This window comes from Echinops telfairi, unplaced genomic scaffold (genome assembly GCF_000313985.2).
Source record: "Echinops telfairi isolate 266 unplaced genomic scaffold, ASM31398v2 ScPeMD7_60;HRSCAF=208, whole genome shotgun sequence".
NCBI lineage: Eukaryota > Metazoa > Chordata > Mammalia > Afrosoricida > Tenrecidae > Echinops > Echinops telfairi.
In genome coordinates, this window is record NW_022103958.1 from 34,836,354 (window position 1) to 34,851,505 (window position 15,152).

Consider the following 15,152-nt stretch of genomic DNA (forward strand, 5'->3'; position numbering starts at 1 on the left):
ACGTTTTCGTCTGCCCAGGAGACCCTAGCACCCCACCACCCCAACCTCTAACCTCACCGACGTACCCAGGCTCCGCCCACCCCCCCAGGTAGGCCGTCCGCTCCAGCCAATCCAGAAGAGGCCTGGGTGCGGAAGGCGGTGCTTCCCCGGCCGGAAGTGACGCGCGCGGGTTGGCTGGCTGCGAAGTGGGCAGAAGCGCTGGACGGCGGCGGAGGCAGCCGGAGGGAAAATGGCTCGGGCCGTGGCGGCTGCGGCAGCTCGGGTTGTGGCGGAGGCGGAGGCTCAGGCAGCTTGAGGTGAGGAAGCGTCGCTGCGGCGAGGGCCAGCGCCCCGAGCCCAGCTTTGCAAGGGCAGGCCGAGGGCCGAGAGATCCGGATGGGAGGGTCCCTGCCCGCGGCCCCCTCCCCCCGGCGTCCGCCGCTGACCCTCCATCCCGGAGTCTGGGCGCAGCTTCAGCGGGATTTCCCCCCCTCCCGCCTGGCGTCCACCGAGGCGGTTGTCCACTGCCCTGTGGAATGCGAGGGCCCGCGCCCCCTCCAGGCCCTTCCCCTCGGCGGCGGGAGCGCACGGGGCTTAGTTTTGTGCTGACGGGGGAGGGGAGGCCGCCCGCGGTCCCCGAGGGCGGGCTGGAGCCCCAGTGGACCGTCCCGTTGCCTTGTCAGGTTAAATTCTGCCGAGTGCGCCTGTTGTGCCGCGCAGCTCCGGCCGCCTGGCCCACTTCGACTTTTTTGGGGGGGAGCAGAGGACGCTAATGCTCCCCCCACATACACCCTGCCCCCCTTGCCCACCAGTGTTGTCTTTTTGCCGCGAGTCCGGTTGCTTTGGAAAGGCAGGCTCATTCAGTGTGGACTTCGCGCATCAGCTTTCCGGGAGGACTCTCAGATTCAGAAGATTTGCTTACCTCTTCCTGGAGTGACGGAGGAAGAGTAAATTGAAGGGGGAAAGCGCATACTTAACTGATTTTTCATTTGAGTCCCCCCCCCCCCCCCCTGTCTTGGCCTTAAAAACGAGACTTTCCAGCTGTGGGCTTGTGTTTTCGTGGGGAGAACTGGGATTGAGGAGGGAAGTCGGGAGTCGGTGGGGGTTCCCCGCGCTGTCGTTCTCCTGATAGCAGTTGAAGTCGCGATGGTAGTTTGATTTTGAACATCGGGTGTCTGGATTGCGAGAAGCAAAGGCGGACATCTCCTTTGAAGGAGATCACGTATTAAAGAGGCACCCTAAACTCTTTCCAGGTGGGGGTCAGGGAGGAAAACGCTGTTGGAAAAGTTGTTCCATACGCTAGTCTGAGAGCCACAGAGGAGAGGAGAGGCAGGAGGAAGAAAGAAGGGACTGGCTTCCTTGCTGTCCGGCAGGAGCGCGTCCCTTGTAAACCTTTCCCAGGGCGAACGAGCGTAAAAGTGAAAAGGCTATTGCCATCCGTTTATATGGGAAACAATTTTGCATTTCCCCATGCACCCATGTAACTTGCTAAAACATCCAAACAACTCTTAACCAAGCGTGTGTCCCGGCACAGTTCAAAGCCAATGCCGCGGAGCGCTCCTGGGGCAGAGCTGGCAACTCACTCCATCTCTGCAGTGCTCAGACCCTGGACGGGCTTGCTGCCCAGCAAACGCTGGAGGCTGGTTTCAGTTTTCACCTTTTTTTTAAAGCGGAAAATCCTTTTTAAATGTCTTTCAGTTGGCGAAAACAGGTTCTAAGGTAAATCTTTCATAAAAGAGAAGTGGTGGAAAGCGAACTTTTAAAACGCGGGGGTACCTGCCTTCGTAGAGGTGGGATGCAGACATAGTACAAAGCAGGGGAAACTGTGCAGAGATCCAGGCGGCTTCCTGACTGCAGGAAAGACTGTACTTTTGCTCCCCGGACTGCTGGCTCAAGTATCCACAGGAGACTCCCCTAGCAGCTGCCATATTTGAGGCTAGTGCTCTTACAAATGTATACTCATCATAGCAAATTACACTGATGTATTAAACTTCCGAAGGTCATCTTTGGAGTACTGAGCCACTGATTTCACAACTTACTATAAATGTTAACATTAGGAATTTTATAAACTATGATAACTTTCTACAATTAGCTGAATAGTAAGTATATGATTCTTCTGTTTCTAACTTCTATGAATGATTCAAATTCTTTTCAAATAGTTAGGGACTGCTGTATCAGTTCCCTTGCTCAGGATTCTTTCTTTGATCTATCACAGTGTTTTGGACTTAAGCACATTTGGTAAGTGTACTTAAACCTAAAGCTCTTGAATTTCCTAAGAGCTCAAAGTTCTGTTCTTATCAGGCCATCAGACCACACTTTTCAGAGCAGCAGTAGTACAGTGCATTTCTTTTTAAAAAGCTTTGTAACTTTCCTTATTTGGATAACATCAGTTATCTATTTTATTCCATTTGTCTTGTTACCAAAATAATCCATGATCAGGTAGATAATAAAAGGTCAGTTTTTTTCCAGTGCATTCACATAGTAGGTAATTTGATTTCAAAGTTGTTCCTTATTGTTGTAAGAACTTCAAGAGCCCCCAATACAATGATTTATTAATTAAAAAGTTGTTCTTTTGTAATGCTAGTAAATACCTTGCAAATTAACCCTTTAAAAGATCTTATAACCCCACGCTGTTTGCATATTTCTTTTCTTAGTTCTTTAATTCTTTAATTGCTTACAAAGGTGTCTGATACTACAAGGTTCCAGGAATAGAAAAATGAATTAGATAGTGGTTGCCCTCAAGACAGTCTCTATCCCATAAAGGAGACCAACATATAAATGATATAGTATAAGGACAGCACTGGTGCTAACATGCTGAAAAAGGTGTGACAGAAAGAGAGAAAGAGGGAGACTGTTGAGAGAGCACTGTTGAGTTAGTGGGAGGAAGACTACTTGAATTGTAAGGGATGATTTTTTTTATATTAATGAATGCAAGATAAAGGTGACTGGGTTCTAAACCTGTTCAAATTTATTACCTATCAGTGAGAGATTGAACAAGTTGTTTAATACTTCTAGTATCCATTGCTTTAATCAAGATTTGACTGCGTCTAAAAGAGTGCTAACAGAAATATGTGAGCCACAAATGAGAGCCACATATGTAAGAATTTTCATATTTTATTTCAAATTAAATCTTTGAATCTGGTGAGTATTTTACACATCTCAATTCAGACTAACCACTCAGTGGCTGTGTGTGCATGGTGACTACCATATTGGACAGTGCAGATCCAGAGCATGAAAATTCTGTTTTTTTCTTGACTTCCTGCTTTAAAAGGAAAAGCAACTCTTAGGAGAATTACATTAGTAATTTCTAATCATTTTGTTAGTATCCACATGTAATGCTCCTTTGATTGGAATCATGGTTATACTTTCAACTATTATAAGGTTTCGTTTTGTTCATCGGATTATGGTTGGGACCGGAAATTTCTTTGCTATTTTGCTGTCTCTGTGGAAGTGTCATATTAATATCTTTGTTTCGTTCACCTGTGTATCCTTTGTGTTTCTCTCTTCTACAATCTTTATTTGTAACATGTCTATTCACAACTAAATAAGAGAATGCACAAGCATATTTTAGGCAATTCAAAACATTTCTCACTGTTTAAAAATCAGCTATTTGAGGATAAAGACTAATGGAATTTTCTTGATGGGAGGCAGGGAGGAAGTAGTGAGCAAGCAGCCCCTTAGATGGGGGAACAACTATAGAATTAAAATTAACAACGAGGATGTAGAGGTTCTGGTGGTGTTGGAGCAACAGCTATCTAGCTGAGAGGATTTACTAAGAGGCAGAAGAAGGGTGAGCATGATGGTGGGGCAAAAGGAAGGTAAAAGGAAACTAGAAAGATCTAGGAAGCAAAGCTTTGGCTAAAGGTATAAACATAGGTGTGTGCATATATAAATGCATTAATTCATAAAAATAGAGGTATTGGCCTATGTACATATATTTATATGACAATACATTGAGGAGAAGTGGATGTACTTTGGGATTCTGCTCAAGCCCTCCCTCAACCCAAGAACACTTTTCTAACAACCTGGCATTCTATGATGCTTGCCCTCCCAGCAAGAGTGCTGAAGACAAAATAAGCAAATGTGAAGAAAGCTCATGGTGCCTGGCTATCAAAAGATACAGTGTCTGGACTTTTAAAGGCTTGAAGTTAAACAAGCGGACATCTAGCAGAGAAGCAAAAAGCCCACTTGGAAGAAGCACACCAGCCTGTGTGATCATGAAGTATCGAAAGGATCAGGTAACATGCATCAGAAGACCCCAAACAAAAACATATGTTGAGAATGAGAGGGGTTGGAGCAGAGACCTCAAACCCATTTGTAGACAGTAGGACATCCCCTTACAGAAGGATCACAAGGAAGAGATGAGTCAACCAGGACACAGTATAGCACCGATGAAACAATATTCTTCTGGTTCTTTGAGGCTTCCTCGCCTCCCACTATCATGACCCCAGTCCTGCCTTTCAGGTCTGGCTAGACCAGAGCATGTAAAACTGGTACAGATAAGAGCTCATGACACACAGAATCCAGGTCAGATAAACCCCTCAAGAACAGAAATGGGAGTAGCAATACCAGGAGGGGAGGAGGAGAGGTGGGAGGAAAGGGGAATCGGTGCATGACCACCTCACGCTGGGGAGAATGAACAACAGAAATGTGGGTGAAGGGAGACAGTGGTCAGTGTAAGATACGAAACTAATTTATCAAAGGGTCACAAGGGTGGGAGGGGAAAAAGAGGAGCTGGCACGGACTCAAATAGAAAGTAAATGTTCAGAAAATGATGAGGGTAACATGTACAATATTCTTGATATAGTTGATGTATGGATTGTTAAAAGAGCTGTAAGAACCCCCAATAAAATGATCTTTTTAAAAAAAGTGGAATTTGTGACTACCTTTGGTTTTAGTAATTTTGAAGACAAAGTTGCCTTAGGAAATATTTGCCTTTTAACTTGGAGAATGCACTAATATTTCCGTGTAATTCATACCTGTTTAAGTGCTACATCATTGAAATGGATTAATAAGTGTAAGGCTGCTCCACTTAATTTGCTATGAATTGAGTTTAGTTAAAAAAAGATTTTAAAACTAGCAGTTTATTTTGGACAAGATAATAGGTTAACCATGTCTTATATTTTGTATTGCTTGATGATTATAGTTTACCTAATGTTTTTCCCCCTCTTTGTCCTTGTTATATATGAAGTAAATAGGACAAGTATTATTTTCATTTTTTTGAAGAGGAAAATGAGATCCAGAAAGGTTGTGACTTGTTTAACATAGTATATTAGAGACAGTTCTCGAACTCGTATGATGCTAAGGCAAGTATTATTTTGATTGCATTTTCTTTTTATGGTAATTGAGTATTTAGATACATGGCACCAGCTTTTTGTACAGTCTTTATTTATTTATTTATTTATTTATTTATTTAAATCCTTTTATTAGGGGCTCATACAACTCTCATAACAATCCATACACACATCAATTGTGTAAAGTGCATTTGTACATTCATTGCCCTCATCATTCTCAAAACATTTGCCCTCCACTCAAGCCCCCGGCACCAGGTCCTCATTTTTCCCCTCCCTCCCCGCTCCCCTCTCCCCCATGTGCCCTTGATAATTTATAAATTGTTATTTTGTCAGAGTATTTATTTATGAATAATTCCTACCTTTGGAGAGTTTATACTAGGAAATATCAACTATAATCCATAAAGTACAAAGTACTGTACTTTAAAAATATAAATAGGAAAGAGAAATGTAAGGATAATATAGTTATATTGAAAGTATTTAGAGAGTTAGGCAAGGTTTTTGAATAGAGATTAGATTTTAAACTGGGACTATTATGAGAAAAGGTGATCAGGTTTCAAGGAGAGCGTTATTTCAAGGCATAGTTTGAAACTTAGATAAGGAGCATAACGTTTGGCTTTAAGGAGGGATCTTAAGGTTTATTTGAATGATGAGATTAGGATTCCATATTGTTGCTGTCAAGATGATTCCAATTTATAGTGACCATTTAGGACAGTGGAGATTATTATTATTACCTGTGTTGGGTTCTCAGTTGTAACTCATTTTATTTTTCTCCCATAAACTGTGTCAGAATTGCAGGGTACATACTATAAAATTAAGCATAAAAGCTTACTGTTATTTTGTCATGTTGAAATTGGGATTATGTCAAAGTGTATTTTAATGATTCATGCCAAAAGAATGATCAGTGCAGTGGTTCAAAGTTCAGTAGTTATCTCTACAAAGTAGTGTACTGTTGGAATTCTGAGTTATGGTAGATTGAAAACTACTTGGCTAGTAAAGATCTTTCAACAGGAACCTCTTTGTAATGACTGCCTTCCTTCCTTTTCTCCTTCCCAAGCATGTAGTCAGACACACACACTGACAGAGTTCTGGATGCTTGCCCTAGTTGTGAATCTCTCATATAGAGAACTCTTAAGGTAGATTACTTGTCACTGCTAGTGCTTCCAGGAGCCATACCTCTCTGGCAGAATCAAGCTCTGTATACGAGAGTGTCTGGGCAGTGAGGTCACTGGCAGGGTTTTCACCTGTGTATGGGGGATCTGGGCTGAGTCCTGACTGTGCCTCAGCTGTCCTTCAGTGGACATTTACATGAGAGCCCGCGAAGATTTCAGTTGAGATTCTAGACTTAGGTGGTCTAGGTGGATTAGACTGTTGAGAGCTATAGTATTCATTGGCCTGTTTTATGGGATTCACAACTAAGGCTTGCATCCAGAACAGTTTTTAGGTTTGAGCCCATTGTTGCAGACAGTGTGTCAGTCTTTTGTTGGAAGTCTTCCTATTTTTTGTTGCTATGATGTTCTATTCCAGGGACTGGTCGTTCCTGAACAGTCCAACGTCTGAGATGAATTGTCTAAAATCCACTACCATCAAATCAAGGCCGACTCAACATTTCTGAAACTGTACATTTTTATCGGAGCAGAAAGCCTCAACTTTCTCCCACAGAGCGGCTTGTGGGTTTGAACTGTTCACTTTGTGGTTAGCACTTAAACACTTAGCTGCCAGCTTATATATTTATTCCTCTTAGCCTTCACTGAGCTTTCACTTAAACACTTAGCTGCCAGCTTATATATTTATTCCTCTTAGCCTTCACTGAGCTTTTTTTGATTTGTGGCTTATTATCTTCTCTTGTATAAAGTTCGTGGCCATTTCTCTTCAAAGATATCTTCTGGGATTCTGTATATTTACATCTACGGACTATGGAATTCTGGCATGCTATCCTATCCCCCTTCCTTTTTTTTCTCATCAGTTTCGATATATATATTTCCCATCATTTTATTGGGGGCTCTTACAGCTCATATTCCATACATCAATTATTTGTTTTTTTCCCCATACATCAATTATATCAAGCATTTTTTTACATATGTTGCCATCATCATTTCTAAGACATTTTCTGCTTGAGCCCTTGGTATATGCTCCTCCTTTTCCCCCCTCCCTCCACAACCCTCCCACCATGCTCTATCCTTGATCAATTATATATTGTTATTATTTTTTTTAAATCATTTTATTGGAGGCTCGTACAGCTCTTACCACAATCCATCCATCCATCCATTGTGTCAAGCACATTTGTACATATGTTGCCATTATCATTTTCAAAACATTTTCTTTCTACTTGAGCTCTTGGTATCAGCTCCTCATTTCACCCCCCTAATATATTGTTACTGTTATTTCGTATCTTACACTGTTCTTTGTCTCCCTTTTCCCACATTGGTTTTATTCATCCCCAGTTTGGATATTTTTAACTGCTCTGTCTTCAAATTATTCATCCCCAGTTTGGATATTTTTAACTGCTCTGTCTTCGAATTATTCTGCCTTCTGCTAAATTCACCTAGATTCTTTTTATCTTTTTTTAAAAAAATTTAATATATATCATTTCATTCCATAGTTCAGTCATGTCAAGGAGAAGAGAATTGTACAATTGCTACCACCATCAGTTTCCAAACATTCTTTTTTTTTACCATGGGCTCCTTGATAGCTTATCCCCTCCACCCCTCCCTCCATCACTGTACTCCTCTTCCCCCTCGATACCCTTATTCTCTTTGCTGCCTGCTTAAGTTCATCAATCCTAGGTTTCATTTATCGAAAAATGGAAAAACAAACAACACAACCTGAAGAGAGTGACCTCCAATGAAACTGACACCTGTGAGATACACACTAATATGTGTATTCTTTATTTCTAGTACATTTTTCATTTATAGTATTTATTTTTTTTTAATCATTTTATTGGGGGCTCGTACAACTCATCACAATCCATACATACATTCATTGTATGTCAAGCACATTTGTACATGTGTTGCCATCATCATTTTCAAAACATTTGCTTTCTACTTGAGCCGTTGGTGTCAGCTTCTCATTTTTCCCCCTCCCTCCCAGCTCCCCTCTCCCTCATGTACCCTTGATAATTTATAAATTATTACTTTGTCATATCTTACACTGTCCGATGTATAGTATTTCTTTGGTTCTTTAAAAAAATAGTTTCCAGCTCTACTGAAATTACCTACCACTTCACTATCCATCTTTTCCACTAGATCTTTTAGCATTTTTATCACAATTATTTTAAAGCTTCTTTGTGATTATTTAAAGAGTTGGACCATCTCTGGGACAGCTTTTTCTTTTTCTCTGGGTCATATTTTCTTGCTTTTGTGTCTTATAATCTTTGGGTGTCAAACAACTTCTGCAAAATTAGCAGTAGGGCTTGAAGCTTACTTATTCTTTCTTTATTTAATATTTGCCTCAAAATTTTTCTTTCATCAGGCCATGAAGTTGAATCAATATGATTTACAAGTTAACATGTATCTAGGCTTTGTTGAAGCTTAAATTTAATTCATTTCACCAATAGCTTCAAATATTTTTGGGGTAGAATCAGGACTCTCTCTTCAGCAGGACTTGAGATCTGAGTGTTGACAAGATATCAAACATCTCTGTTTTGCAGCCCAGCTGCCAGCTTCTTAGTTGCGGGAACATTCTCTTTGTTCTCTATTCCTGCTGCTTGTGGCTCAGGAGATTCACCTTCTGCCCATACTGCAGCCTTGGGAGGGCAGCTGCCTTTCATTCTATGAAGGCCTGGAATGCCCACAATGGGTTTTTCTCTTTCAGAGTTGGAATCTTGGAGTGCCTCCAAAAGATTTCTCTCAGACAGATTTTACCTTTTCACAACTACTGCTTCTTTCTGACCAACTTCTCTTTCCTAGTTCTTCCTACTGCCACAGAATTGAAAGCACAATCTGCCCTTGTTTTTTTTTAATTCCTTGATTTTTTTTCAGCTTTCCATACTTCTCTAAACTGCCCTCTTAAAAATCATTAATGAGGGCCTGGAGGGAGTGAATGAGAAGTGACTGCTAATGAGTACAGGATTTCTTTCTGGAGTGATGAAAATGTTCTGAAATTGTTATGGTGGTTTTACAGTCTGAATAGCACTGATTGTACATTTTAGAAGGGTGAATTCTATAGTAAGTGAATTAGACTTTAAATAAATAGATCAAAGAATTAACATTTTAAAAAAATCACTGCTGATCTCCTAAATCTGTTTCTTTTTTTTCTAATTATCATTCCCTCCCCCCTCAAGTCCTCAGCCTGTGTCACCTTTGTAACTTTCTTCTCAGGACAGTATACTTTGGGTTTATCGTATATCAGTGTTCACAACTTCGGTTGTTTCTCTTTGTAATCCTTCTGTCTCCTGCTTAAATATTCATGGCCCTCAGGACTTCTTCCTGGTCTTTTCCACTTTTTGCACATTCCCCCAGAGTATCTCAAACACCTTTATGACTTTAAGTCTTCAGCTGTACAAAATAACCTTGAATAGTCATCTCTTGATGAACTGCTCTATTGAAGATAGTATTTCTGATTTCCAACCAGACAAGTGTATTTCCATGGGCACTTAAAAATATGTATGTGTTTTTATTAGTGCCAACCAGGACCATGCAACTGTGATAATCAATTGGGAGACTACACAGAAGGAGTTTTTTAAACGTTCATAGAAAAATTCCATTACCTTTTATTTCCATTTTTTGGTGAATTTTTGGAATCTTTTGGTATTTTTGAGGGGGTACTCCCCTACAAGAAAACAAAAAAACTGGAATTCTCCCCCCCCCCCCAAATCTATGTATTTAAAGTTGTTTTTACAAATCAACCTTATCGCCTTCAAAGTACTCTCAATTACACTTACTACATTTGTGAAATCTGCAGTTCCATTCTTGGAAACATTTTTCAAGCTCATGTTTGGGTGGCTGACAGTACCTTCCTCGGTTTTTTTTTTCTTCACTTCTGTGTCATCAAATCACTATCCTTTCAGTCCGTGTGTATTTGCAAAAACAAAAAGAAATATCATGGCAGGAACAGGAGGTCAGGTGAGTAAGGTGCATGGGGCAAGAAAGGCATGAGTTTTTTGCCCAAAACTGGTACACTGAGATGGTCTGTGTGAGCAGGTCCATTGTCCTAGTGGCAAAACCAGTCCCCCGTCTGCCACGAATCAGGCCTTTTTTGTCATACACTGCAATCTTTTCGGAACCTCTAAATTGAAAGCTTGATTAACAGTCTGACCTGCAGTGTCATGCAGTGACCTGCAGGATTAAACTGTGGGCCGTGACCCCTTTGGGGGTCGAAGGACTGTTTTACAGGGATAGCCTAAGACCATCAGAAAACATAAATGTTTTACAGTATATAATTATATAATGTTTTGGATTAATCACTATGCTTTAATTATGTTTAATTATGTTCAATTTGTAACAATAAAAATACATCCTGCATATCAGATATTTACAGTACGATTCATAAAAGTAGCAAAATGACAGTGATGAAGTAGTAATGAAAATAATGTTATGGTTGGAGGTCACCACCACACGAGAGCTGTAAAAAGGGTGGCAGCATGAGGAAGGCTGAGAACCGCTGATGCAGTGTTTTGTTCTGTTGTGCACAGGGTTGGAGCTGACACAATGGCAACTAACAACTCTGTGGTTTGTTGAGAATCATGTCAGGTAATATATATGCAGTGCTTAAGGCAATAGTTGACTTTAATATTATATAGATGGTTAACATTTGACATAATTTAAAATAAACATTTTCCATTGTTATTGAAGGCCTAATAAGTAATTTTTAATGATGCTTTTCCATGTATATACCATAATTTATTTTTCTTGAGATTGTCATTGTAAAAGAGAAATAAGCATATTGAACTCATGATTATTTCTCCATTTTATTGTTGGCTATGTGCCATCAAATTGATTGATTCTTAGTGACCTATATAGGACAGAGTAGAACTGCCCCATAGGGTTTCTTTTTTTAATTTTGATCATTTTATTGGGGGCTCATATAGTGCTTATCACAATCCATACATACATACATTGTGTCAAGGACATCTGTACACTTGTTGCATCATAATTTTCAAAACATTTTCTATTTGAGCCCATGGTATTAGCTCCTCATTTTTTTCCCTCCCTTCCTTACCCTCCCTCCTTCATGAACCCTTGATAATTTATAAATTGTTATTATTTTTTCATGTCTTACACTGACTGATGTCTCCCTTTACCCACTTTTCTGTTGTCTGCCCCCTGGGAGGGGGTTATATGTAGATCATTGTAATCAGTTTCCCCTTTCTCCCCCCACCCAACGTCTCCTTCACCTCCTGGTATCGCTACTCTCCTTATTGGTCCTGAGGAGTTATCTGCCCTGAATGCCCTGTGTTTCCAGCTCTTAATTGTACCCGGATACATGCTGTGGTCTAACCAGATTTGTAAGGTAGAATTGGGGGTCATCATAGTGGGGGGCAGGAAGCATTAAAGAATTAGAAGAATGTTGTATATTTCATTGGTGCTATACTGCACCCTGACTGGCTCATCTCTTCCTTGTGATCCTCTGTAAGGGGTTGTCCAATTGTCTGCAGATGAGCTTTGGGTCTCCACTCCGCACTCCCCCCTCATTCACACTGGTACAATTTTTTGTTCTGGGTCTTGATGCCTGATAGCTGATCCCATCAATAACTCATGATCACACAGGCTGGTGTGCTTCTATGTGGGTTTTGTTGCTTCTCAGCTCGATGGCCGCTTGTTTATCTTCAAGCCGTTAGACCCCAGACGCTGTATCTTTTGATAGCCGGGCACCATCAGCTTTCTTTACATTTGCTTATGCACCCATTTGTCTTTAGTGAAAGTGTTGGGGACACTGAGTATTATGGAATGCCAGGTTATTAGAACAAAGTGTTCTTGTGTTGAGAGAGTACTTGAGGAGAGGCCAAATGTCCATCTGCTACTTTAATACTTAACATATAAATATATGTACATAGATCTATTTCCCTAGCATTATATATAAATATATTTACATATATACCTGCCTGTATTTAGACCTCTTTAAATGCCCTTTGCCTCCCAGTTCTTTCCTCTATTTCCTTTTACTTTCCTCTTGTCCAACATCATGTTCAGCATTCATTCGGGTTTCAGTAATTCTTCTTGGTTGCATTGTCCTTGATCAAGCCCTACCAGGCATTTTACACCACAGGGTTTCTTAGGCTGAAATATTATAGGAACAGAATACCAGATCTTTTCTCCCCCTCAGTGAGTTTTGGTGGTCTAGTGACTAACGATTGCACCACTAAGGGCTCCTATTTTATGACCTTGAATTTTTAAGATCAGAAAGCATTTAAATGATTATTAGACTGACTTGTTTGACTCCCCCCCCAATTTAAATTTAAATTGTAAATGATGCCCACTACATAAAAAGCCAAGAGCTTTTAAATTCATTCTCTTTTTGGTATGCAAATGTTGTCCAGAACTTTTAACTGAATTGCTTAATTGCCCTCTTGAAGAATTTAAAAGTAGTTACAGCCTTTCAATCTTCCCTGGTTACTTATGTTGGAAAATTGCTGGCAGATGAAACACACAGTCCTTATTCAAAAACTAGTTATATAAGTAAGGGAGCATTAGCACTGAAGGATTCATTTTAAGTAGAATGTAGGAAATTATTTTCTGTTACCTGTTTGTTATCGAATGAAGTTTTATTTTAAAAATTAATAGAGCAGCATGTCAGTGCAGCAGCTCAGGAAGCTGAAGCATAGAGCATTCTTTATCTTTTTATAGTCCCTGAGTTTTAACATGTAAAGTGGCCTTCTGGGACACTAGAATATGGTAATATTTAGAATTGTTTTTTAGAAGTTTATAGGTACTTACTCTTACTGATTACTTAGAGATGAATTTATTTTAGCATGTAATGCTTTTAGTCATTACTAGAGATGGCACAAATAAATTAATTGGTTGCCAAAATAGATTTAAAACCATTAGTTTTATACATTAATCAGTGAAGGTTAATATTCAAAATGAGGATGTTTTCCAGTGAGTAAACTATATTTCAGACTCATTTTAAAAAACCAGTACCCCACTTGAGAACCATACTATTACCAAATATGACAAACAGGGGAACACTTAAATAATAAATTGGCATTTGCTTGTGAAATAATTACATATTTATTTATTTAAATAGTTTTATTAGGGGCTCATACCACTCATCACAATCCATACATACATCAATTGTGTAAAGCACATTTGTACATTCATTGCCCTCATCATTCTCAAAACATCTGCTCTCCACCCAAGCCCCTGGCATCAGCTCCTCATTTTTCCCCTCCCTCCCCGCTCCCCTGTCCCGAAATAATTACATTTTAATATCTTTATCTCTTTGTAAAATTCTATTAGTTTTAATCCGTCTGTTTTTGTTTAAGGTAGGTTATGTGTTATGATGTTCAGTAACAAGCAATTATACTTGATTTCTTTCTTTCACCATGCTCTTGTATAATCTGAAATGCTTCTTTACTATTCTCCAGCAGCACTCATTCCTTCATGTGAAACACACAATACCATGTTTAGTAGACAAAGTGTTTTTCAGTGTGGAGAAGAAGACAGAAGTCCAGGCAGCCCAGTGGTTAAAGTTTGACTAACAGAAAGAATGGCAGTTTGAACCTACGGTAGCTCTCTGTGAGAAAAGGTGTGTCAGTCTGCGCTGTAAAGATTTACAACTATAGAAACCCCTATGAGTCATTTCTGTGCCCCATAGGGTCGCTATGAATCTGAATTAACTTGAATAGAAGGTAGGAAATTATTTTCTACATTCTTACAGCTGTTGGTTTGGTTTTGGGATAAATGGGTTCACCGATAACTATTACAGAAACGTATTAAACTGGCCAAAGCATAACATTCAGACCAAACTCTGTGCTATCAAATCAATTCTGTCTCACGGAAACCCTATAGGATAGGGTAGAACTGCCCTTTGGGTTTCCAAGACTTTAAATATTTACAGTAGACAGTTTCATTTTAGTCCTGCAAAGTGACTCCACTGGTTTGAACCACTGACCTTGTGGTTCAGTACTTAGTCCACTATGCCACGATGCCTCTGACATACATAAATGGTTGAATTCAGATATTTAAAATAATATTACCTAGGTTTATTTAATTTCATGTATCTTAGTTCTGCTGGCTTGAATTCATTCTCAAGCAACTTCTCAAGTGGTGACGTAGATTGGCCACATCAGGGCCAGATTTAATTCCATTAATTTAGCAACCTCAGTGAAAAGCTTTTTTAAAAATTTTTTTCTACAGAATTTGTGGGGTTAGCTGATTGACTAAACTTGGATCGTAAGAATTTGTTGAGGGGTGGGGCGTGGAGATGGTCCAGCTGTACTTGAAGTAAAAGGGATAATGAGGAAATAAATATTCTCTGAAAAGGAAGCTATCAGTTCTCTTATCAGAAGAAAGCATGCTGAGTAAGTGAAAACAGCATGGCTTTTAAAAATAATGAAAGCATATATAAAAAATTTTTAGTTGATTTAGTTGAAACACCTGAATGAAAGAAATCTGAATTCTGATAGGATGTACTCAGAAAAGACGGTAGTATTTAGAAGAGGTAGTATTTACATTGGACCCTGAAGAATAAGTAGAATTTTAAAAGGCAAAATGAGGAAAGTTAAGATTTTCTAGGCCACCATTGGAATTTTGACATAGAAATGAGAACGTTAAAGCTACTTCAGTCCAGGGGGGAGCGGGGAGGGAGGGGAAAAATGAGGACCTAATGTCGGGGGTTTAAATGCAGAGAAAATGTTTTGAGAAACGATGTACAAATGCGCTTTACACAATTGATGTGTGTATGGATTGGGATAACAGTTGTATGAGCCCCTAATAAAATGTT

The 15,152-nt window shown here is 39.8% G+C and overlaps 1 protein-coding gene across 1 annotated transcript in view; it reads left to right on the forward strand.

Moving 5' to 3' along the window:
• Positions 1–212: 212 nt before the first annotated feature.
• The window catches only part of PIK3C2A (phosphatidylinositol-4-phosphate 3-kinase catalytic subunit type 2 alpha), a 105,348-nt gene continuing 90,408 nt past the window's right edge, over positions 213–15,152 (forward strand). The window contains exon 1 of the mRNA XM_004711572.3: positions 213–296. The gene's annotated coding sequence lies outside the window, so the exon portion shown is untranslated. The remainder of the gene's footprint in view (positions 297–15,152) is intronic.